Here is a 26657-nt window from a genome sequence, read left to right as displayed (position 1 = left end):
AGAATAAAATCAATAATCTTTACAGCCTACTTGGAAACTACTAGATATGAAAGGAAAAAAGAATGGATTTCTCAAAATCTGAATCTCAGTCATATGTGTATGTTGTCATTTTGATTTTTTAAGGTATAACATGAGACAGCAAAGAACTTTTGAGATTACTACTTTAGGGATATGCTTCCATTCTTTTAAAGCCATTCCTGCATCAGAATTCACCCTTATCCTCTTTTTTTAAATAATGGGTGTTTTGGGGGGAAATTTGAAGAAGTATAAAAGTATCTGAAAGTACTTTTAAATTATGTGTGTTTTAAGAGAGTAATAAATATTTATGATTATAATAAAGATTTATTCTAACTCATATCAACTGGCTACACAAGCAAGGCCTGCCAACCAAGCATCTCTGCAGCCCAAACTATCTTTCCCTTGATTAGACATAGGCCTCCAGGAACTTAGTTGCAGGGCTGCTGTTCATGAAAAGGGTGCTGAAACTCTAGGGCTATTTAGTGCCCATTTGAGGGGGTGGAGGCTGTCACACCTGAGTTACCCTGTACTCTTTCCCAATTGAGAAGACTCACCCATGAGTACCAACAGGAACAGAGCCAGACCTTGTACAAATTATGTGAAAGCCAACATTGTATTAAGTGTGGTCATTCCCCATCACTCTGGGGTTCTGACTCTACCCCAGCCATGCCAGGACCTCATGAACTTCTACTCCGTGAAGCATACTCTTTCCAGACCAAGTGATTTAATGCTTGTCAGTGACAAAATCCTTTATTTAAATGAGACCTTTTATGAAAATTCTGCATATAAAATTAATAAGAACAGCTCTGCTGAAGTGGATTTGAAGACCCTGCAGCCCATCTCTCGTAGATTATTTCTCACCACATTTTGGTAGCTTCTAGAATTTCACAGAACCTAGTTTGCAAATAAATGATATAGACAATTCCCACTTGTAAGTGCCCATGGGAAACTTGCCTGAGTCAGACTTTCTAGGTTTGAATCCCGGCTCTTCCAAGCTCAAACTTTCACTATCTCTGTGACTTTGGAAGACATTACTTAACTTCCCTGTGCCTCAGTTTCTTCACCTCCTAAGTGAATAACATTTTGTTTACTAAAAACTGGGTTGCTGTGAGAATGACACAATGTAAGACACGTGAAAGAACCTAAAAGGATGCCTGTCACATAGTACTCACCCAGCCAATATTATGTGTCATTGTTTTGATGATTGCTATAGCTCAAAATTAAGTCATTATTTATAAGTTAGTCTAATAAATCAATCCATGCTTATGTGCTCATCTTTTCAGGGATAGAAATAATAAAAATAGCAATAATGAGAAAAACATCAATGACCATGAAACACACCAGTAATCACAGGAGTTGCTTTGCAATGATCACTGTCTTTAGCCACTGTTTTAATATGTAGCCCTACAAGGTAAATACTTCTTAGACCCGTTTTACAGATGAGAAAATCAAGATTCTAAAAGATTAAGCCACTTGCCCACAGCCAGAGAACAAATATGTGCCATAGCCAGGGCATACAGCTTAGAACTGTTTAATTCAAAAGCCCAAGCTCGGGACCTCCTTGGTGGTCCAGTGGGTAAGACCATGCTTCTACTGCAGAGGGCACGGGTTTGAGCCCTGGTCGGGGAACTAAGATCCCACATGCCGTGCGGTGTGACCAAAATTTAAAAATAAAAATAATCTTAAAAAATAAAAATACTTAAAAACAAAACAAAAAACCCCAAAGTCCAAGCTCTTCACTTTTCCTCTAATGGCCCCATGCCCTCCCTATTTTTTTTTCTCAAAGAACTTTTCAAGAGATGATTCTAAGGATGAAGGTTTCAGGTCCTGGTGTCTACATGCACGGATGATGCTCAGGAACAAGTAGCACCTTCCTTGCTGATGTCCTATAAACTCTAATGCATGGGGATGGCAGTAGTTATATAACCAAGGGCTCCAGGTCTTTCTTTTTCACTGTTAAAAGAAAGTGGCCTCATGGTTGTCACATATGAAATCCTAACTCATGAAAATGCTCTTCCACTTTCTACATCCTAGATACACCTTGTTTTAAATTAGCTTTGTAGATCTAGCATTCCCTTTCCTCAGACACTGAAAGATGAGACAGTATAATGGTGGATTTTGTTGTCAGACTGGGGTTGAAGTAATGCCTTGGCTATGTCCTACCCCTGTGATATTTGCAAGTCTTTTCTGTTCTCTGAGATTCAACTTTTTCCTTTATAAGGTAATTAATTTTATCCACAGAGTGGTTATGAGGTTAAATGCAATAGAAAGCTCTCAGCCCCATGCCTGGAGTCCTCAGTATACAGGAGCTATTACTGTAATTATTAAGTTCAACATCCCCATCAGTTTCAGGAATCTGTTTCCAGCCACATTTCACCCAAATGTGAGTTTATTTCCCAGGAGTCTATGTGCTCTGCATGGCTGAGAAGGCGCCGGGCCATTCTCTCTGCTCCCTTGAGAAAGGCACTTTCACCATCAAATGGCTCCACTGAATCAACCCAACATTTTCCCCTCCCCTGCTCCCTCCCTGCTAACTACATTTTGGCACTTCTTCAAGGGGCTTTCTGTAATGAGCAGGTTCCCAGAGAAAGCTGTTTCCTGAAAGGCTTATAGCATTTAAAAGAAAACAAGTTTAGAGTCTCAGAATTCTTGCTTTTGAAGAAAGAAAGAAAGAAGCTTAATCTGCAGGCCTGGCAGCTATAGCAGGAGCCTCAGACTTTCCTGATCAAAACCCTAAAAAACCACCAACTCATCATGCATGCTATTTCCCAGCTCCTTTTGCAACTTCATTCTGGCTTGCCTGTTTGCCTGGGGAGGGTTTGGTGGGAAACCCAGCCTCTCCCCTAATTCTTTGTTCCTCAAATTAAGGCTGAATACTGTTGCCATCCCTATCAGATAAGCATAAATAAGCCCTTTCCTTATAGCAGCATGAAATATAGCTGTGTGGGTGTGCGCACTGTTTCTTAGACAGGCTTAGAAACGTACGATGTCGTGGCAGAAAGTACATGAGTAAGAGCCAGACCAATGTGATATTGTCTACTGGCCACCAGCTGTGGCACCTTGAACAAATCACTGATTCTCTCTGAACCTCCATTGTCTTTCTTAGTTAAACTGGAATCACTGTGTCTACTTTGCTAGTATTGTGAAGACTGTGTAGGCAATGCACATTTAGGTCTGGAATATTCTATGTGCTTAATAAATGTCAATTCATTTACAAAGTATGCATTCATTCATTCAATGGAATATTTTCTGAGCTCCTTCTGTGTCTCATACAGTACTAATCATTGGAAATAAAGAAGTCTGACACAGTATCCCTGTTTTCATGGTGCTTACAGACTGGAAACCATGCTTTGTACCATGGGTAAGGAGGGGGGGGATAAATTACCAGTATGATATCATTCATCATAAAACCACTGAATATTAAAGTTGTATGAGGACTTAGAGACCAAATAATCTTTTTATAAATGAGAGCAAATGGCATAGCCGAGAAGAAAAATGATCTATTTAAAATCACATTGAAAACCACTGAGAAAGCTGGAACTTCATGGATAGTTAGGTACTTTTCCTTTTCTCTGCTCTCAAGAAGGGTATAGTTTCACTGGCGTGTGAAATGATTTGCAAAGAGAACGTGTGAATATGTATTATTTTGTTTTAAAAATACTTGGAAGGAGCTCTGCAGTTGGGGAGGTATTTAGGGAAGGCTATAGGAGAGGAGGTCGCATCTAGATCTTGGGTGAGAAGAGATAATGAGATCTTGAGTTGGGAGAGAACATTCTGGACACAAAGAAATGCATGAAAAACACTGCCATTTGGGGACTTTCTTTAAGAAGCTAAAATCAGCTCTTTTGTTTTGTTTTTCTTTGTTTTGGGTTTTACAAACTCTTAATCTGAAGAGTCTTTTCTCTTGGAAGAGCTCTGTTCAATGCAGATATTAGGCTTAGAGGGTGATAAATTACAAATAAACAGGCATTATATGCATAGATTTATGTTTCTATGACTCTGGATTATAAAAACACTACCCCACAGGAAGATTATACTACATCTCTGATCTTTTTCTGAGGGGCATTGTAGATTAAGTTTATTCCAACCTCACCATGAATATCTCATTAAAGAGTCTTTAACAAAATAGCTTTTCTATCTCTAAAATCTATTAATTGGAAAGTAGTTATACCTTTTTTCTTTTTCTTTTTCCAATGGGATCTCACACAGACTTTTCTATAGAAGACTTTTTGTGCTTCCAGAAAGCATCACTTGCTAAAAGAATATTATTTACTCACCCTAAATCTATTGGAAGGAGGTTGAAGTCAACAATCAATATGACGCATAGGTATTTGCACTATAAGGAAAAACCATAAACATTAGGAGAGTTAACTTAGATACAAGAATATGTACCTAGTTTCATTCTAACCCCAGGACTTAAGGCAGGGGATTCCATCAAGTGTAATTATATCCTGTGGGATTTGCATAATGCTCATTTTCTTGGAAACTGGAGCCCAAATTATTTTTTATATGGTAAGAGCTCTTGGAAGCCTATCCCTGCTTGTGAAATGGGCAAATTGGCTCTCTTTTGGAAAGCTCTTTGTCAAGGTGGACTGGGCCAAGATATCTTGGGCATCTGGAATGCCTTATGGAGTTGGTTTGTAAGGGCAACTCTCCAGCTTCAGCTGATTCTAGCAGCTGCTTTCCACTGCATGGTGAAGATGGTGTATTGGGACTGTCCTAGGTTGGAGCTCTCACAGCTTTCCACTCAAATGCTGAAACAGCTTTTGACAGGTTGCTGAGCTGGGTGGGGGACCACTCCTTAGGACTAGGTGAGTGTAGGTTTTTTATAGCCTAGAGATAAGGCAAGAGGATTTTCGTAGCTCAGAACCTTTTCTCCCCCTTCTTGCCAAAGACAATCCAGGGGAAAAAGGCAACAGGGTGTGGTGGACTTGGGGTTGACTGTGGGCTCTATCCTTTATTCACTGAACTCTTGGAGAAGTTACTTGATCCTTTTCAGCTTTGGCCTCATCTGTAAAATAGAGACACTGACATCTAATTTATAGGGTTGTTATAATGCTCGAATGAAAGATGACAAGCAAAGCACCTGACAAATAACACAGCACTTAACACAACATTTTAAACCAACTATACTCCAATAAAAATTTTTAAATAAATAAATAAATATCAGATAAAAATGGCAGTGATTTTTTAAAAAGCATCAGGTTGTAAAAGAATTTTGGGGGATTTTAAAGGATGAGTGATCTAAGAAGTGGACACACTGAGACTCAGAAAGATGCCCATTGGAATGAAACAATAGAGTTTTGAATTTTAGCCCAGGTTTTCCACGCCTGTTCCCTTTCATCAGGGTACCCTCATTTCATCATTGTACCCAGCAGCGATCGACTGAGTGAACTCACACCAAACATGTCTGCAGGTGACTAAAGTCTAAAGCCAAACAGCAATTTAGTCATTTATACACAGAAGGAGCTATGATTACAAATGGGCTTGAGTGCTTGTTACCCCTGGCCAGCTGATTCTTTCCCCTGTGCATAGACATGTTTACAAGTGGAGCCAACCTCTACTAGGTAGAGGGTGATTAGAAGATACAGAGTGAAAAATGGGTCAACTCAAGGCTCTTAATAGCTAATGGGAAAGAGACATGACTTCTGGTTGACCTTATCCAAGGTAAGCACCTGGTATTAACAGGACAATGTCTATCTTGAAACACTTTTTCGCCCTCCCTCCCTTCTTTTCGTCTGCTCCTAGAATGTTTCATGAGCAGAATAGGCGGGGTACAACCAGAAAATGACTGTCTTTTTTCTCATAGCTACACCTTTGGACCCCACCTGGTCTCTTCTATCCCTGACCCTTTGGAGAAAAATCTCTGGCAGACCAACAGCTGATCTGCTCACTCTTAAAGAAAATGTGCCTTCTCTCCATTCCAAATCACAATATAATTTCATTTCATTAATCAAAATATCCAGTTTCCTTCAGCAGTCAAAATGCTGAACTTCATTAAAATTTAAGTCCCCCCCCCCACTTTTTAGCTCAGAAAGCCCACAATAGGTAAGGGGTATACGTGTGGGTATTTTTTTTAACTTTTTATTTTATATTGGAGTATAGCCAATTAACAATGTTTTGATAGTTTCAGGTGCACAGCAAAGTGACTCAGCGATACATATACATGTATCCATTCTCCCCCAGAATTCCCTCCCATCTAGGCCACCACATAACATTGAGCAGAGTTCCCTGTGCTATAACAGTAGGTCCTTGTTGCTGGTTATCAGTTTTAAATATATCAGTGTGTACTAGTCAGTCTCAAGCTCCCTAACTATCCCTTCCCTCCACCCTTCCACCACCACCCCCCACCCCCGTAACCATAAGTTCGTTCTCTAAGTCTGTGTGTCTGTTTCTGTTTTGTAAATATGTTCATTTGTATCATTCCTTTTTTAGATTCTGCATATGTCATATCACAGATATTTCTCTTTCTCTGACTTCACTCAGTCTGAGAACCTCTAGGTCCATCCATGTTGCTGCAAATGGCATTATTTCATTCTTTTTTATGGCTGAGTAATATCCCATTGTATATATGTACCACATCTTCTTTATCCATTCCTCTGTCAATGGACATTTAGGTTGTTTCCATGTCTTGGCTATTGTAATGTTCATTGTAGTGCTGCAATGAACATTGGGGTGCATGTATCTTTTTGGACCATGTTTTTCTCTGGATATATGCCCAGGTGTAGAATTGCAGGGTCATATGGTAGCTCTATTTTTAGTTTTTTAAGGAACCTCCATACTGTTCTCCATAGTGGCTGTACTAATTTACATTCTCACCAACAGTGTAGGAGGGTTCCCTTTTCTACACACAGTCTCCAGCATTTATTGTTTGTGGATTTTTTGATGCTAGCCATTTTGACTTGTGTGAGGTGAAACCAGACACTATAAAACTCCTAGAGGAAAACATAGGCAGAATATTCTCTGACATAAATCACAGCAATAGCTTTTTTGATCTGTCTCCCAGAGTAATGGAAGTGTGGGTATTCTTTGATCAGTTGTTTTAAATCTTTTTCTCCACCTTACGCTTTTAATTCTCCATCTCATTTGTAGGAAATTCTGTTTCTGATTCCTTCAGGAGCAAAACTGAGTCAAGGATGGAGAGGCGAGATGGGCAGGAAAAGGTTTTGAGACTAGCATCGCTGTGAGCTGGCATCAGTGTTTTATGGCCTTGGAAATTGTTTAAGAGGGACTCTCTTATGGATCATTCTGTGCGTAGCTGGACATCTTTTTGCCTCCGTCTCTTTTCTGGGGATTTCTCCCTTCCATGAATGATATGGATGAATGCATCTCCTCTAGCTGGTCGCATAGGAGGCCACCACCCTCTACACAATCTTTGCTGAATTTGCAGCATCCCTCTTGGCACCTCTTTCAAACAAAGCCTGTTCAAATGCCCCCTGACTGGCTCATTTTCCCCCTTTCTTGGACCAATGATGAGTCAGTGTGCTGTGACTCCCTACCCTGCTCTATTCGGCTCTACAGGCTGCTTCTGCCAACCTCCTCCTCTTTAAAATTCTCAGGCATGTCAAACTGGTCCGTCACCAGCCCTCTGAATATTCCCAGACTCCAGGGAAAATGTGTAGGCTCTGTGGTCTTAAAATTCACTTAGCTTGAGGTGAAAGGAGAATCATCCCTGTATTGGGATGGGCTCGAAAGTAGGGCTCACTGTATGCTTAAGTGAAAATCCATCTCTAATGCCCAATTTAAATCATTTATTCCTTTAGGATAGATTGTAAGCCACCTCCTTTCCCAGTCCTGCTTAGATGGTCAAGCATCTTATGTTGAAATCACCGAGTCTTTGACAAAAATTGTTTTGGGGACCTAGATGAAAATGAGGCAGAATCCTATTAAAACATCCTGTTACCTTTCCTTCCTCTTTTCCTTCCAATTTTTATCATTTAATCTTCTGAAAATATTACATACACTTCAGTTATATGATATGTACTCTGTTAGATGTTGGGGAAATAAAAAGTAAACACAACGAACAAATAAATATAGTATTATAATCAGTGTGATAAGTAACATTATGAAAGACACTATGGGGTTCTATGGGAAGACAGGGAAGGTACATCTAACTCTGGTCTGTAGTTTTAGATAAGGCCTTAACTACATTCCAGTAGGAGGCTTTGTCTGAGCTGAGACCTGAAAAACGAATACAAGTTGTTACGGCCAAAGACTTGGGATGGGGGACGCATTGGGAGACACGGAAGATGGGGAAGAGGTGCACAGGCTGGAAGGAAGGCAGAAGACGGTGCCTTCCACGCACTAAAAGAAATCCAGTTTGGCTGAAACATTTTCTGAGAGAGAGGAGGTGGAGTGCAAGATGAGATTAGAAGAGAAATGGCAGCCAGATCATAAAACCATTAGAGGGGTACAAATGGAAACATCTGTGCTTTTGAAGAAGTGAATCTATTTACACAGTGGGTACTATGTGAGGTGGGTTTGGTTATATTCCATTTCAGAGGATCTAGCACATTTATCTTGATTTTACTTGGAACTTCGGGACCCTTCTCAGTCATATTTCTCACATACTGTCTCATTCTTTCATCATTTCGGCAAGCATACATTGAGTCTCAACTCTGAACCAAGTCCTAGACAGGACGCTAGGAATTCTTATATGAATGAGACATATTCTGTCCATCAAGTCCTGTGAGAGACAGAGAAGGAAATTAATGGTGATGACTTTGAGTTCTATAATAGGGGATCTACTATGTATTCTAAATTCTACAGTAGATGTTTTCCATTGCGGGATAGAGGAGGCGAGTGAGAGAACACGGAAGCAGAAAAATGAAGGCGACTTGGAGGCAGGTGAGAGTGGTAAACAGATACTTCTAAGGGTAAGTGGTCTGCCTGAGCCAAGGACTGAGAGGTGTGGTGTTAACCAGGTGAGTGATGGGCTCAGAGGAGCCCTAGAGGCAGAGGGAACATCTGTGAAGAGTCAGGAAGCACACGAAGGTGTGATGGATTCAGGAAAGTGTAAGTTTCCCAGATTGGCTGGAAGATGGAATGTGTGTACATGGGAGTTGCAAGAGATGTGGCTGCAAAGATAAATATGGGCCGGATCAGGAAATCCTTGTGTGCCTTGTTGAATGTGTCAATTGCCTTAGATGAATTCTGAAAAGATGATGTCATCGCTGAGTTTTGGGAGCGTCTTTCTATGTCCGTTCTGAAATAGCAACACTTAGTTATTGCTACACGAATGAGGAGTCTGGCTCTCGGATTCACAGGAGAATACCAAATTTAAAACTGCTTGGCAATCATTTTCTGAGGTTGTCTCGTAGAAGAAATCAATAGTTAAATGAATAGCTGGTAACACAACTCATTCACCAACTCAAGAGGCAGTTCATAGGATTTGGAGTTAAGTGTCCTGGAAAAGTGTGAAGCTCACGAAGACAGGCTGAAACCAGTCCATCTGAAATGATGCTGAGTTGCTCATATTCTACACCAGGAGAATCCAGGAGTCCAAGTAATCCTGCAAGAGGCTGGAGTTCTGAGATGCAAATACAGTGGGTTAATTATTTTCTAAAGCTCAGTGTTCTCCAAACATTCTAACTTGGTTCCTGTTGCTACAGTGGAAGCTTTGCTGTTGGAAGATTTTTGGTTTTTGTTGTTGGTACCTACTCTCTCTTCTTCCCCTGCCTAGCAACTCCTTGGATACCAGAGCATTACCTCCTGCCCTGAAGGGCAGGGACCCAGTTGATCTGATTCTGATTTTTTTTAATGTTAAAAGTTGTTTTATTTTGCCAGCAGTCAACCAGTACTGATTCAGGTCTCGTGTGTGTGTGTGTGTGTGTGTGTGTGTGTGTGTGTGTGTGTGTGTTTGAGAAATGTGGTCTTTGAGTCTGGAGCACACCAGGATGTGGGAGACTCAAAGGTTACTATTTAATTTTTTTCAATTTTTTCAATTTATTTATTTATTTTCTAATTTTTATTGGCGTATAGTTGATTTACAATGTTGTGTTAGTTTCAGGTGTACAGCAAAGTAAATCAGTCATACACATACATATATCCACTCCTTTTTAGATTCTTTTCCCATATAGGCCATTACAGTGTACTGAGTAGAGTTCCCTGTGCTATACAGTAGGGTCTTATTAATTATCTATTTTATACATATATATAAATTAGTGTGTATACGTCAATCCCAATCTCCAAATTTCTACCTTCTCCCCCCGCCCTCGTTTTCCCTCCTGGTAACCACAAGTTTGTTCTATATCTGTGACTTTATTTCTGTTTTGTAAATAAGTTCATTTGTACCATTTTTCAGAAATTATTTTTTAATATTATGTAGAAAACATTTGTGCAGAGCCAAGGAGGTGAAACAGTTCTCTAACAAAAAGACCATGAGACTAAAGAGGGGCTCCTGAGAAGTAAAAGTTGACGGAAAGATGAGCCTCTTGTTCTGGAGGTGTCACCACGTCTTCCTACCGGGGGGAAACCACAGTGCCTGAAGCTCACCTCCCACTTGCCGTTGATTCCCTCGTAATAGCAGCCTTGTTCCATCTGTGAAAGGGGTCGGACTTTGCAGTTAAAGCTCATGTTGTGGTTTGATGCCCCTCTGACTCATGGGGGCAAGAGAGAGGCAACCCTCCAGCCTGGGACGAGGTGAGCCCTCACTCACACCCCACATTAGCACCTCAGTTCTGGAGGTCAGACATCCAGTGCAAGCCTCCCTGGGTGAAAAGCAAGGTGTTGGCAGGGCTGTGTTCCTTCTGGAGGTTCTAGGGGAGAATATGATTCTCGCCTTTTCCAGCTGAGAGGCGTCCTGCACCCTTGCCTCATGGAGCCTTCCTGCATCTTCAAAACCAGCAACATCTGATCCCTCCAGGACTTGCTTTTATAGTCACTGATTCTGATTTTTAATAACATATACTTTAGTGTACATATGTGTGTGTGGATAGATATGGATAGCTAGCTAACTAGCTAGAGATATTTGCATGGTACCCATTATAAGAAATGTAGAGCAGGAATAGAGATGCCGACATAGAGAACGGACGGTGTACACTGGGCAGGGGGAGGGGGGATTAATTAGGATATTAGGATTGATGTATATACACTACCATGTGTAAAGTGGATAGCTAGTTGGAACCTGCTCTATAGTGCTCTGGGGTGAACTAGAGGGGTGGGATGGGGGGGTGGGATGGAGGTCCAAGAGGGAGGGGGTATATGTATACATATAGCTGATTCACTTCACTGTATGGCAGAAACTAACACAACATTGTAAAGCAACTATACCCCAATAAAAAAATAGAAAAAAAAGAAATGTAGTCCAGCAAAGAAATCACTTGACTGTCATTGATGTTTGATTATTTTGTTAAATTCCTATTTCATTTTTTCATTTTTCTAAACTACAATTTATAGCTTACTGTGACTACCTAGAGTAGATTATATTCTGGACATCAGGATCTAAACTTTCCACAAAGTCAGCTTTCTCCTGGCATGAAACAAAATTGAGCTCTTATTTTCATGATTCAACCATGACGTGAAGCATTGGTCCTATCATCTGATCAATTTTGGAGGCTCAGTCTTGTCCTTAAAGTGTATTAAGACAACCATGATCCATGTTGCCCACATCTGACGAGAACCCACTCACCTTTTTCCCAACCTGAGTCGTGAACCTTTCACCTCTATTTACCTTACAGCTTTCCAACCTGTATCTGGATTCACTGGATTCTTTTCTCTTGCACAAGCCCTGAAACCTAGTCAACAAAGCTACCATGTGTTGGTTTCTGATTTTCTTTTCCAATGACACTCCACACTGTTCTAAGGAATAAACGAGATAATGCATGTAAAGAACTTAGCACATGCTAAGCACTCAATACACAGAAGAATAAAATTTGCTATTTTATTAAGTGTCACTAGCCTTAGAATGGATTTTAGTAACGTATGGGTCTCACTTAAACCCTATCCAAGACTATTTATGACTGGAAATCCCTTCAATGGAGTTCTAAATTAGATGTCTATTTCCTTACCCTCACCCTCCTCCTTACCCCACCCACCCATCTCAGTGGGTCACTGGGATGCAAAGTCCAGCTAACCTGTTCCCAGTTAGAGTGTCCATCAAGATGCCTGAGTTTGAATCCAGTTTCTGCTGCTTACTAGCTGTGTGAACCCAGGTAAGTTACTTCTCTGTGTCTTAGTTTACTCCTCTGTAGAGAGAGGATCTTATAGTGCTTGTCTCTTAAGGTTCCTACAAGGATTAATTGGGTTAAAATGTCCAAAGCAATTTGCAAACTGTCTGGCCCAAGCAATTACCATATGAGGGAACATTACTAATACAGTTAATCTCCCTGAATTTAGTCCAGAGCTCATCTGAAATTCCCCAAGAAAGGAAAAAAATCACACAATGACTTCATGAAAGGAAAAAATAATCTGCAGAGCTGCACATCTACCCACATCGCTGACCAACTCTATGCCGTTATGCAAAGAACACTTTATTTTCTCATTGTCTTGAAATAAAATGGTATTTTGACCTTATCTTTGGGAAATAAAAGGTTCATTAAAGGGCTAAATTCCTCTTTCCCCCAGACAAAGGCACCATTAGCCCTCAAAGGTGAATTTGAACATCTGCTTTTAGATAAACTTGGAAAGTAACTAATTACTCATTAAAATAAAATATATCCTGCCAAAAATATTGCAGGGCTGTTTTACCTAGGGTCCCTGATGACATACAAAGTGCATGTGAGATGTGGTGGATTTTCTGGAAATGCAGCAGACTGTCAAATAGGATTTTAATGGTAGTAATGAATTGCCATACAAATGTAAAAGATTAGAATATATTACATTAATCCAAACACAATAATATTAATATGATTACCTTCATCACCTTCATTTGATACTGAAGGAAGGTCTTCTATCATATTTTGCACCTAGAGATATCACTTGCACTTAAATGATCCCACAATACAAGTAATATGAGCAACCTTGATCAATATCAGAGCACCTTTCTGAGGACTTGGGACCTGCATTTACATTTCACAGATAGTTTTCACATTAGGATGGATAATGTAATTTGTTCCTCCCTCCCTCCCTTCCTCTCTCCCTCTCTCTCTCTCTCTCTCTGATTTGAACCTATACCTGAATAAGATGTGAAAGGATTTGAAACAGTAAAAGCTTCTCTTGAATCAAATTGTTGGCAATTCTCTTTTAGCAAAGTAATAAGGTCCTTATAAAATTTCAAAATTAAATCACAATATCCAAAAACAATCTGTATGTATTTTAAGACACATTATTTCAAGGATAGAAAACTTTTGTCAGTATGTACACAAAAGGATACAATTTTAACTTCTGTGACAAAATAAGTGTGAGATTGTTATCATACCCTAAGGCTAGCAGAACTGGAAATCTTCTCTACAGTGAAAATATCATTAAAATTGTCTTTAAAGCTCAACTACCTAAGTGTTCCTGAATTACTTGCAGCGACAATTGTTTACATTTGACAATGTTGATAATAATAATCCATATGAGAACAGCATGTAGAGCCTACATGAATTTCTACAAAAGAAATGTAGTGAATTAAGGTCATATTGCTGCATTACAAGATTTAAAGAAAGAAATCCATAGATCTCTGTTATGGACTGAAATGTGTCCTCCCCCTGCAACCTCCAAATTCCTATGTTGAAGACCTAACCCTCAAAGTGACTGTATTTGTAGGGAGGCAGTTTAAGGTTAAACGAAGTCATAAGGGTGGGGCCCTAATCCAATAGAACGGATGCCCTCCTGAGAAGAGGAAGAGACACCAGAGATTTCACTCTTTCTCTCTGAAAAGAGAGGAGGCCATGTGAAGACACAGCGACAAGGCAGTCATGCACAAGCCAAGAAGAGAAACCTCACTAGAAACCAATTCTAAAAACACCTTGATCTTGGACTTCTAACTTCCAGAATTGTGAGAAGATAAATTTCTGTTAAGTCACTCAGTCTGTGGTGTTTTGTTATGGCAGCCTGAGCAGACAAATGCAATGTTATTCATTAATCATTCTGTGATCATTAATTATGCTGTCAAGAATCAGACCGTGTGCTAAAGGCTTGGACAGAGGTAAACTAGATATGGTCCCTCACATTGGACAGGTCCCTAAAGTTTCTCTAATGCTCAGTGAGAAGACAGACTCATAGAGGGGACAATTTTGCTCAAGGTCCCAGAGCTAGTTCATAGCAAAACTGGGTACAAATTGCATCTCTCTTGATTAACTTTAGCCTGATGTTGGGACCCATGATCTTTTCATGGAGATAAATGGTAATTTCAGTTAAGACAGGGAGTATTAGGAATGCCATTTTGGAAAATTCTAAGTCCACTGGAGAAAAACTCATTTGAATTAGAGACTGTTTCTTACAGTTTCCTACTTCTGGTTCTTGACCTTGAGAGCTTGATTGTGTCTTTGTGACTTTGAGCCAAGCAAAGGTTGGTTCCTCTCCATTAACTAACTGTGGTTTAGCAACAAGGCCTGCTCTCTACTGGGAATAGAATTGGAACCTTTAATTTCCTGTCAGCCATGGCCCACACTGGATTTCCCTAGAATTTTCTGGAGGCAAAAGGCTACCACAGGAAGAAAACCATAGAATTCAACTGGAAACCATCCACATTTCCTCACTCTTAGCTGCATCTCTGACAAGGCTCAGTCAAAGAGACTCAGACCACAAGACTATGACATAATTCTTGCTTGTCTGCCAAATCAGAGAGAAAATGATGAGGAAGAAGAGTTTTATTTGAAAAAAAAATAGAGCTTGGAGAATTGTGTTTTTTAAAACTAGGGAAACAAAATTTTGAGACTAAGATCTGTCAGAGTATAACATATATAGGGATGTTAAATCAAAGCAGATAAAGGGAGATAGGTAAGTTACAAGGGTAAAAAAGCTTTAATCCTTGGTGTTTTCTTTGGGCAATGGAAAAAACATTATCTGCATATTACACTATCATTTGTGTTTTAAGTACATGCCAGAGGAAAGGAATTGGGTCAAGAGGGAGGCACAGGTATTATATACTGAACCTGACCTAAAGAGTTGGAATGGAACGCTTGCAGATTTAAGAAGAGATGATAAAGTTAGAATGTCTGATCAGTTTTGTTTTCTTAAAAATGGAGACTTGCATGAGACAATGCTTGTTGAAGGAAACACACTCATGGCGCTGCGAATTGCCCATAACCTGCTAGTATTACTGATACCCTTGCTCTCCTAGACATTTCCCAGCCTCCCCTGTGTGGGGGTTTGTCATGTGACTATTTCCAACCAATGGAATGTGAGTGGAAGTAATATAGTCACTTCCAGGGGAGGTGGTTACGTCTCAAGTGTGCCTCCCCTTGACCCTTCACCCCTGCAGGTGGAAGGGGAGGCTTTGAGTTGGCAGAAACATAGGCTGGAAGGGTTCTGGATATCTGAATCACTGGGGGAGAGCCATAAAGGTGAGCTGCCAGGCCTACATCAGACTCAGAGTAAATGAGAAATAAATTTTCCTAAAAGGAAGCCACAAAGATTTGTAGATTGTTAGTGCAGCTAAGGACGAATACAGATGTTCTAAATGCTTTCTCCTCATTTTCTTGCATCTACAGCTCTGATCTTGTTCAGATGTCAGCCCTGCCCCATAAGGCTCAGGGAGAGTGATCCTATCCCTTGCTCTAGAAGAAAATCCTTATTAGTTTCTTCTTGTCCATTCCCTTTGCCAGTGATTGGTTTGGAAGTGGACACGGCACCAGATTGTGAAGCTTTCTGGGGAACTCTCTTCTTGTTTTTAAGAAAAAGCCACTGACTGTGACTTTTTCCTTACTGATTAGAGATGGAGAGTTGGTGGGAGGGGTAATGCAACAAAGCAAGCTAAGAGGGTTTGCTTAATAAAGTAGTTTAATTGCTTAGATGAAATGACTAAATACGATTCTTTGGGGCCCTGGAACTGAGAACAAGAGTAGAGGGACAAGATGAGGTCCCAAGATCACTGTGGTGGACAGGGGCAGGTACACGCAGAGAAATAGCCTCTCAGGAAGGCAGTGGCCTGTGACCTTTTAGAATAGTAATGTCTGGCCCCAATTTAGCTGAAAAGAAATATATTCAGAGCAGATAAGCACCCTCCATCCCTGCACACCTCAAAAGTATGCCAGATGGGGAACATGGTATAAAATTTGAAAGCTAACAAAAATAAAGGAGTAGAGAAAACACTATAGAAAGGGGGAAGAAACCTCATGTGTTGCACCAGACAGACTTAGTTTGAAGTCTTGGCTTTGCCATTTACAGATTTTGTTTCATTCAGCAGTTTACATCACCTCTCTGAGCTTCAGAGAAATAGTAGTCTTTGTGCTTCTATTACTAAACATACTGTTTACAATTTTTTTCTGCATGCTCTGTACCATGTATACTTATACCATCTTAACTAGGATTCAGAAGCTCTGCATCCTGGTATTTACTCTGCAGCATTTAGGTGTTTGCATAAACTGTTTCATTTGTAAAATGAGGAAGATGCTATGGTCATACCCATCAGCTTCTCTGGAGGAACACATGTGACACACATCTTGTAAACCCTGTGAAAACAGGCCAAGAGACTATTATTAACATTATTACACCCATTCAATCCGAGAACCTGCTCTGCCTGATGCATGTGCTGTGACTTCTTTTATAAACAGCCACTCTTCCCTGTTATTTAGACAAAAGGTGACAAAGTCAACCTTAGTTACCAGAAAAATCTGGATCATTTTCACTTGACCTTGTATTTGGTCTGGCTTTGGGACCTCAGAAGCTGAGAAACATCGTTATAGGAAACTCTGAGAATGCCCTGTCACCCACACAGCTCTGCCCTTTCTGGATTTTCAGCCATCCACCCACCAGCTGCAACTGGCTGAGGCTTTGGTCAGTGTGGGAGAAGAGAGAGGAATTTGTTCAGCTGAGTCATGACCCAGGCCCCCGCGTACGATACAAAACCAGTTAAAGCCCCCTTGACTGCATCCTGAATCCATGACACAGTGGCCTTGAGGAAGGCAGAATCTCAACTTCGTTTTACCTGGCAGCCCCTTTTCCCTTGGAAGGCAAGGGGTTGGGGTCCTTGCTGGTCATAAAAGATGAATAAGGCACACAGGCAAGGGGGGTAATTGCTTCCACTTCACCCCCGCTCCCTCCCCCAGAAATGTTCTCTGGCCAAACCAAATCCAGGGCTCCCAGAAGACCCAGTCTACCCAGAGCCAAGAGCAACTCCCACCTCCCTGCCGCCACTTACTGTCCCCAAGGGCCTATCCAGAAGATCTGGTCAGTAAGCTTAAAAATAGTTGAGTGTGTGGTGACAAGCTTTGTGGATTTGCTTTGTAAAAATATTCTGAGCAGGGAAATAAACCTTTCAGCAGCTTATTTTTTCCACTGCTCTGGGGAGTAACCACTTTCTGCTGCTGTAAGCACTTCAGGTACCTTGAGGGTAGGGGGCAGGGGAGCTGGAGGGAAGGGGCAGAACCCACTCAGGGCATGGATGGGGGTTACTCGGTAAAGGGGAGAAGTGTCTTGTCAGAGAAGCAGGTCTAAGAGTGCCAGCAACTCCTAGGATTCAGGCAGACATGATCCAGGCAAGGTAACATTTCTACACATGCTGCATAGAGAAGGAAATTCCAAGATCCTGAGTTTTGGCGTCCAAGGCCCTTCCGGATCTAGCTCTGTGCACCTAGCATGGCCCCTCCCAGACATAATTAAGTCTAACAAAGAGAATAGTTAGCAGTTTTCTCATCACATCATGATGCTTCATGTGGCCATACCTTCCCACACTCTGTTCCTTCTGCTAGGAAGGCACTTTCCAGCCCTGGACCCTCCCCACCATCCCCAACTCCCCAGCCACCTATTCAATCATTAAAATCCAGCCAGGAAGTTTGCCTTCCCCTTGAAATTTTTCCTGATTCCCTTCACAGTTAATCACTCTATTTCCTAAGCAACAATTCTGCCATCACTGCATGTATCAAATGCTGGGCTGTTCCCTCACAGGGTTTGTTTTATTCATCCTGATGTTTTTGTAACCTCACACAGGATCTGGCAATAGTAAGTACCGCCAAACAGGTTAATTGAACAAATAAAAGGCTGTAATGTTACTGCCAAAGAGGAAGAAGAGACAGAACTGACGGTTTTCAGGGAGCTTGGGTAAATTCAGGGCCCTGGGGGGTTGAGAGTTTATGCCCTCTTCCTTCCAAGTGGACATCTGTCCCAGTAAATCACTCGGTTAGAAGTTGTCACAAATTACACAGTAAAAGACTCTGAGAACTTTTGAGTTAACAGGGAACCTTAGCATCATCTTTTTCCTTCCAGCATTCCCTTGAGTTAAGATGCAATGATCCTATTTTTACAGGTGAGAAAACAGTTTCCACAGAAGAGGCAGGAGAGGAGGAGAGCAGAGCTGCGGCTCAACACAGATTGCCTGTTTCCAGGAATTTTCTCTTTCTACAAATGGCCAAAAACTACTGAAAACAGAAAAAAAAATATGTGCAAAACTCTTTATGTTAGATGATGATGATGATGATTTTCAGAAACTGTAAAACCCAAATAAGATTTTGTTTGTCTGAATTCAAGAAAATCACTGAGGGGCCAGGCATAGGGCAGCAGAGAATAGGATGTGTCCCCACCAGGATCCCTAATTCAGAAGAGCTGGAGCATCCTCCTTGGTACGATGTTGTTGCTGATACCGCCATCCATTGAGAACCATTATCAAGATGGGGGCAGTGTGGTCATCAGAGGTCAGGCTCTGGGACCAGGCTGTCGAGGCTCAAATCCATGCTACTCAATCTCCCTGGGCCTCAGTTTCCCCATCTTTAAACTGACGGTTGCAATGAGACCTAACTCACAGAGTTAAGTTATACCATAGAAAACATTAAATAATCAGTAAGTGTCACTCCTTAGGTGCCGGGTATCACCCTGAAACCATCCAATTGTTTATCTTTTCATCCTAATATCAACTCATTCAGGTCTTATCATTTCTGTCTTACCTATTAAATACCTGGGGCTCAGAGATTAGGTATTTTTCCCAGTGGAAAAATTGGGATTTTGAATCCCAATCTTTCTGAATTTAAAATTCTATGTATATTGTCTGTTTCTAGGAAGCTCCTGGAAACAGTGCTCCTTTGAGACTCTGCAAGAGGGAGTCCTATGACTCCTATAATCTATGAGGGTCCAGATGACAGACTGGGATTCCCTGAGCTCTCATCAGCTTTCCAAGTGAGAGGCTGAAAGTTCTGCACGGAGCATGCGTGTATCTTGCATAAATACTCAGAGGCTTGGGAGGTAGAGGGAAAACTATTTGGAGCCGGCAAGTCTAGTCAATTAATACGTGCTTGAGAGTCAATTTTAAAGCTGAAAGATCTTTTGTAAGTACCAAGCGACATTAAATTAGTCTGAGGGCAGATCCTGCCCGCAGAGTAGGAGGTGCCCAAACTGATGCATGTGCGTGTGCGTGCGTGAATTATCTGTCGGTGATACGTAGGTGCTGACCCTCCAGTTGTGCGGGCAGAATTCAGTAAGTGGGCGCTCTTGGGGAGTGAGGCAGGAAGAGTCCAAACTTCTCCTTCACACGGTGCAGGCATCTGGTCTTGCAGAAAACGTTCACCATCAGTCTTGACGGAGTCATACTTGGAAGGTAAAGGTCTGGGCGGGACCACCCATAGGGAACCAGTGTGCCGATGCCTATAGCCTGCTTTGCATCAAGGCAAAGAGGGAGAAGTGTGGTTAGTGTTTAGCCAAAGGGTACGGCAGGGCTATAAATGGGAGAAAAATGAACCCTGAGCTCAGAGACAGAAACGATATACAACCTGTCAGGAAGTGGAGTCCAGTGTAGGTCTGGAAAGTGGCTCAGAAAAGAGTGATGAATGGTGTGAGGGCCTGGCGGCTCTGGGAGTGCTGGATGCCCCCTGCTCAGTGTAGGGTGAATTGGTCTCTGCAAAGCTCTCAGGAGGGTCAGGGAGTCACCCTTCCCTTTTTGAACCTAAAGTCTTCTGAGCCTTCTCCAGGTGGATCTCACTTTATATCTCAGGAATGTTTCTGTTTTTCCTTCTCTGCGGGGTGGGAGTGCGGAGGGGGGTAGAGAAGAGTTTCCTTGTGGAGGACAGAAGCTTGAATCCGGGTCCATTCACCAACTAGCTCTCTGCGACTGCAAGCAAAGTCCCTCTTTTCTTTCGAAATCCGTTCCTGATCTGGGAAATGGGCTCAAAATAGTCCCCAAGCTTTCTTCCAGTGTCAACTTTCCATAATTTACAGAACTGGCAGCTCTCTGTGAATTTTCTGCAGAACTCCAGAGTCTTTCTGAGATGTCCTATCAACCAGTTCAGTAAATTTGGGGATATCTAGTGGGTAAGGCTGTGTTCAAAAGAACAGCCTTGTTTTTATCTGTTTTAGGGGTTCATTAAATTCTCATAAGACATCCTTTGGGGAGAAAATGATACATACACATTTATTTGTATGTATGGTTTATTTTGTGAGCTTAATTCTTTAAATGAAATTTATGGCAGGGTATAAAGATAACTTTTGCAACATGAATAATAATTGCCTCTTGTTTAGAATATCACCTTTTATTAATAATAATTCCACCTTGTATCTGTGAAGCATGTTAGAGCTTATAAAAGCTAATTGTTTGTGTAATCTTAACTGGTCCTCAAAACCACCTGTGAACTAGGCTTTTTTCTTTTTACTAGTTTTTTAAAATTGCTTTTCAATTATAAAATGAATACAGGTGTAGCAGGGTGCCATGTTAAATATTTAACATTTTTTTCTTCTGGTGAAAAAAGAGCTACAGGCTACAGTGGTCATCCTTGAAAAGATGATTCCGTTTTTAAGTTTTTTTAATGGAAGTTTTGTGTTAGTTTCTGGTGTACAGCAAAGTGATTCAGTTATGTATATAAATACATATATTCTTTTTCACATTCTTTTCCATAATGGTTTATCACAGGATATTGAATATCGTTCCCTGTGCTATACAGTAGGACCTTGTTGTTTATCTATTCTATATATAGTAGTTTGTATCTTATAATCCCAAACTCCTGATTTATCCCTCCCCCACCCCTTTTCCCCTTTGGTTACCGTAAGTTTTTTTTTCTAGTCTGTGAGTCTATTTCTGTTTTGTAAATAAGTTTATTTATATCTTTTTTTTTTTTTTTTTTTTTTTTGCGGTACATGGGCCTCTCGCTGCTGTGACCTCTCCCATTGCGGAGCACAGGCTCCGGACGCGCAGGCTCAGCAGCCCACGGGCCCAGCCGCTCCGTGGCATGTGGGATCCTCCCGGAGCGGGGCACGAACCCGTGTCCGCTGCATCGGTAGGCGGACTCTCAACCACTGCACCACCAGGGAAGCCCCTATATTATTTTTTTAAGATTCCACATATAAGTGATATCATATGATATTTGTCTTTCTCTGTCTGGCTTACTTCACTTAGTATGATCATCTTCAAGTCCATCCATGTTGCTGCAAATGGCATTATTTCATTCTTTTTTATGGTTGAGTAATATTCCATTGTGTATACATATATGCCACCTCTTCTTTATCCATTAAGAATATTTTCTTTTGAGTCAAGAACGTGGCTCCCTTTCCTCAAATGGAAGGAGGGGGGTTTACCACCAGAGGCAACCAGTGCTCCTTGTTAGGGGAAATGAGCTTTGCAAATCTTGTCTCTGCTATGGTGATCTACATACTCTCAAAGAGTTCAGGGAAGGAAGGAAATGAGAACTTTTATTCTGGGTATCTAAATAGGGGGAAAAAAGAGTAGCCCCGCTATCAGCAACTAGAGAAAACTGGCATGCAGCAGCAAAGACCCAATGCAGCCAAGAAAATTAAATAAATGAAGAAAGAAAGAAAGAAAGAAAGAAAGAAAGAAAGAAAGAAAGAAAGAAAGAAAGAAAGAAAGAAAGAAAGAAAGAAAAAGAAAGAAAAGAAAAAGGACCCCCGTTCTAGGCTGGGAGGAAGACTAATGCTGATACTGTACCAGCATTACTGGTACACTGTTGACTGAGCCGCTACGTCTGATACGGCACCCCTGGCAGCACTTGCCCTTTGGTTCCAGATGGAGCTGAGCAAGCTGAGCTTGGAGATCTCTGGGCCTGAAAACTAAAGACATTATGGCCACAGGCTTGGGGTCAAGGGTGGAAGCCCTGTCCTTAGAAGAGGCACAGTGATGATTCATGCAAGGACCTGAATCAGCAGTGGCCCAGTGATATTTTTTCATGACCTTGTAACAAGGGTCAGCAGACTTTTACCATAAAGGTCCAAATAGTAAATATTCTGGGCTTTGTGGGCCACGTGGTCTCTGTTGGGAAGACTCAGCTCTGCCCTTGTAACATACAAGCAGCCATAGGTGATATGTGACAGAATAGGTGTAGCTGTATCACAGGAAAACTTACAGATATAGTTAGTGGGCTGAATTTGGCCTGTGGGCCATGGTGTGATACCCCTGGCTTAGGAATTTCCCAGAAATAGAATTACTGAGTCCAAGTGTACACATTTTTTATCCCAGTTGTTTTAGGTGTTATCAAGTCACTCTCTAGAAAAGTTGTATCGAATCCTTACCATCCAGGCATTAAGGTACTTGCCTCCTTCCATGGTCCTCAATTCTTGGTATTTTTATTTTTTAAAAGAACCAGAGAAAATATGTGTACTCTAATTTTGCATATGAAAAATGCTAAAAATTGTTAATCTTCTTTTCTCACCAAAGATCACAAAGCAAGAAATCAGCAAATTTATGACTAGAAGGTGACTTCAAATTAAATCAGTACATTGAACGTGGAGAATCTCTGCAACGTGGGGATGGATTGTGTGTGGGGAGGTACGAACAGCAAAGATAGGGAAAGGCTGGGGGGGGCACATGAATTGCAGTTGAAAATAACTTCTGCCTTCTTCATGATTGAATGAGCACATGGCCGATCAAGGAACTCTCAACACATCTGCTTCGGATTCTTGCTACCCAAGACATTATGTGACTTTTGTGGGCTTGCTTCTTCATGAGAAATGTGCTGGCTTGAATTTATGTCCCCTCCCTTTACTACATATCTACCCAATAGGAGCCGGGCACCAGAAAGAAGGACACTCATTGGGTTTTAGGCTAACCCCTTTAAAATCTTCTAAGGTGGGAGACATATTGGCTCATTTGTTAAAATTCTCTTTTGTTTTCTGATCTGCCAGTGACCAGCCATACACTAGCCAGGGAGGTGTGAGGTTAACTGGTAGAGTTCATTCTTTGGGGACACAGATCTGATTTGAGTTTCAGCTCTGCTCTAGAGTAGAGTGGCTGTGGAGTCTTAGATATACTCTCACTGAGCCCATGTCTTCAAATGTAAAATTGAGAAGAGTAAAACCTCCCCCTTAAGGTGTTCATGAAGATTCAATAAACACACATAGGTAGAGTGTCTAGTCAAGTGTGAGGTATGATTTGTCCAATCCTAGGGCATTGCTCACAAACCTGGAATGTAACTTAGAGAGCACTGGGTATCTAGGGAGAAGACCTGGGTTGCACTGACTAATTCAGGTGGGAAAGGATTAGCTGGGTGACTGGAGTCTCTCAAATCACATTTCATAAAAAATAACCTGCATGGAGAGAAACTAGGAATTACTAATTAGGCATTAGGTCCATCAATCTAGTTTAGGAGAATTTGATTTGGTCCCAAAAAACACTTTAAGTACTTACAATAACAAGGTCATGTGTTTTAGTCTTAGAATACAGAAATTAATCCTGGTGATAAGGAGACTCACACCAGGGAGAGAAATAGCAGAACTTAACATGAAACATTTTGAATATATTCTGAGAAAGGGTTTAATGGAAAAATCATAGGATGCTACAGAGGCAAAGAGAAAAGTACCTAACCTAATGGTTTGAATGGCTGGGATTAGGAAAGACTTCTCATAGGGGGTACTTAAAAGTTTAAGCCTTATAGAATGACAATATGGAGTATATGTGAGTGGGTTAGTGTCAATGTGTGATGTGTGTGTGTGTGTGAGAGAGAGAGAAAGAGAGGAGAGAGAGAGAAGAGAGGGAGAGGGAGAATAAAGGCACTCCAGCAAGGGAATTCATGAGTGAAGGAATGAAACTGAATGGTACATATAAGGGAATAGAAGTTTGGTGTTGCAAGAGATATAAGGTGATAGTTGGGGTAATAGCAAAAAAAAAATGAGGTCGGTTATGAAATACTGGTCAAAGTCTTGAGGTCGTCATTCTTTGGAAGCCATTGAAAGGTGTTATGCAGGACAGTGGCGAGATCAGATTCATGTTTCAATGCTTTACAAAGATCCCATTGGCTTCAGTGTGGAGCATGGATAGTGGCCAAACCAGAGGCACAAATACTAGTTAGGAGGCTTTGCAGTAGTTCGGATGAGAGATGGTGGTGGTTGAACTGGAGAAACATGGTGGGGAAGGGGAAGGAGATCTGTTCAGTCACTATTAATTGGTAAAATTAGCAAGAGTAGGTGTGGCTTTCACGTGGAGGGTGAAAGAGAGGGATGATAACTCCCAAGCTTTTGATTTGAGCTGTGGAGATCGATGGGACCATTCCTGGAGACTGGAACAGTGGAGGAGCTGGAGATGAAGAGTTTAGAGAGAAGAAGAGAGACTTCAATCAGGGAGTTCTGGGCTGGAAGCAGATGTTCTGGCTTCTGAAAAAATTTTTCCGCTGTCTATGGGCAAATTGTGATCCTTCCTTAGCTTTAGCTTCTCCAGTTCTATCATGAAGGTACCAGACTCAAGACTGGTTCCCAAACATGCGTCTGTAGCCTCATAATTGTCAATTCTGATTCAGTAGGTCTGGTGTGTACTCTGGGAATCAATATTTTCAAAAGTTTCCCCGGTGATGTTGCTGTCTGGTTTGGGGGACCTGTGCATCATGAGAGCCCTGAGGATTCTGATAGCTCAATGATGTCAGTGCCCTTTTTCTAGTCCTTTCTCTGTCCTGCTGACTCTGCAGAGGCAAGCTGGCCTCTGGCCTTCAGTGTGGCTCCACAGTCCCTGCCACTGCATGCCAGTAACCACAGCGTGTCTCACTCTTGCCCCCGTGCACTTCCCCACTACCCCCACACAGGGGGAAGAAGCCAAGATAATTGCCTCTCACACATATTGAGGCAACTCCCTGCTGTGTTTTATTTTAAGGACATATGGTTATTCTCCTCCTGGGGTAATCTGTACAAAATTACTTCTGTGGCTCATTGGAATGAAGTGTTGGTTATTTTTTTCCAAGTGTGCTAGTCAATGCAGAAAAAAAAAACCCAACCAACTTCTTCAAAAATCAACGTTTTGTAGATAGAGCACATTTAGACACTGAGTTTTATTCTTCCAGCTATGCTCAGAGAACACATAGCCTACCCTCAGTGTTTTCACGGGTCCCACTTCCTCCTACAGATGAGCTCAGCAGATGCTGCATGTAGACATGAGGAAAAATCATTCAATGCATCTGAAAAATTCACTGGAGCTTGGCCATCAATAGAGAGGCTTTAGGTGTTACTTCTCACAACTTGCAAACAACATTAATTGCACTGAGACCTCCAGGTTGGACCAGGAAGTGGTTCCCTTACACCACACGTGAGAATCTGGGGCTGGAGTGAGACAGTACAGGTCTTTCCCTCACCGCAAGGCTGAGATCAATTGTTGACTCCTAAAACCAAAAGGGATGTGGGAATCTGGTGAGAATCGCAAAGACCTGGAATATGAGAGTTATGTGCAAAGATGAAAGGTAGCAGGCATTTTGAGCCTGGAGGCACCGCAGAATGGCTTAATTATAACCTCCTCCCATATACAGAGGGTTCTCCAATGAGGTAAGCCCACTACTGGATCCCAGGCTGTTCTGCAGCAGAGACCATATCTTATTTATTTTTTATTCTTTCCATGGTGTCCAGTACAAAGCTCTGAATGAAGTGGTGGTCGAGGAAGCTGATTCAACAACTATATTCCCAGATCTCACTACAGAGTTTAACTTTGGGGTTCTTCAAACCTAGGTTTGAATTCCAGTTACACCAGTTACAAACTGTGTAACTTTGGATAAGACACTTGAACTGCGTGTGTTGAAATTCTCTTACCTATAAAATGAGGTTAAAATACTGACCATATAGGGCAATTTTGAGGATTAAGAGAGAGTATGTGTATCTAAAATACCTACTAGAAAGCCTGCAGAATTGATTAAATGTTTGTTGAGTGAAGGACTACGTACAGCTCTGGAGAGCGTTCAGTTCAGCTACAGAAGACAGGTAAGTAGAGTGACTTGAAGTACTGATTTGCCTTGGACAGTGCTGGCTTAAGTGGGTTGAACAGACGTGCGGATAGATACCGGATTGAAGGGACAAGGAGATATCCCTGCAGCCTTGGAAGAACCTTAGCTTCATGGCTTGTGGCCACTTAGTATTGTGGTTGTGCACAAGCTGTGTGTGTGTGTGTGTGTGTGTGTGTGTGTGTGTGTGTGAGAGCATGTACATGCATGTGATGTCTAGTGTCTACTACCTGGATGTATTTTGAGCTTTCTGGAAACTTGGCTGGTATCTAATCCACCTCTGCATTTCCCTCTCTCCTGGAAACTGGAAACACCCTGGGTTTCAATTACATGTGAGAGGAGAACCAACAGTGATTAGGTGTCTTCACAGTCTGAGAACGAAGAGAAACAAACAAACAGAAATTACTCTCTCCCTCCTACTGCTTACATTCTTAT

The sequence above is a fragment of the Kogia breviceps genome, chromosome 8 (assembly GCF_026419965.1).
Source record: "Kogia breviceps isolate mKogBre1 chromosome 8, mKogBre1 haplotype 1, whole genome shotgun sequence".
NCBI classification, from domain to species: Eukaryota; Metazoa; Chordata; class Mammalia; order Artiodactyla; family Physeteridae; genus Kogia; species Kogia breviceps.
The sequence above is the reverse complement of the archived record's forward strand: the minus strand, read 5'-3'. Positions refer to the sequence as shown.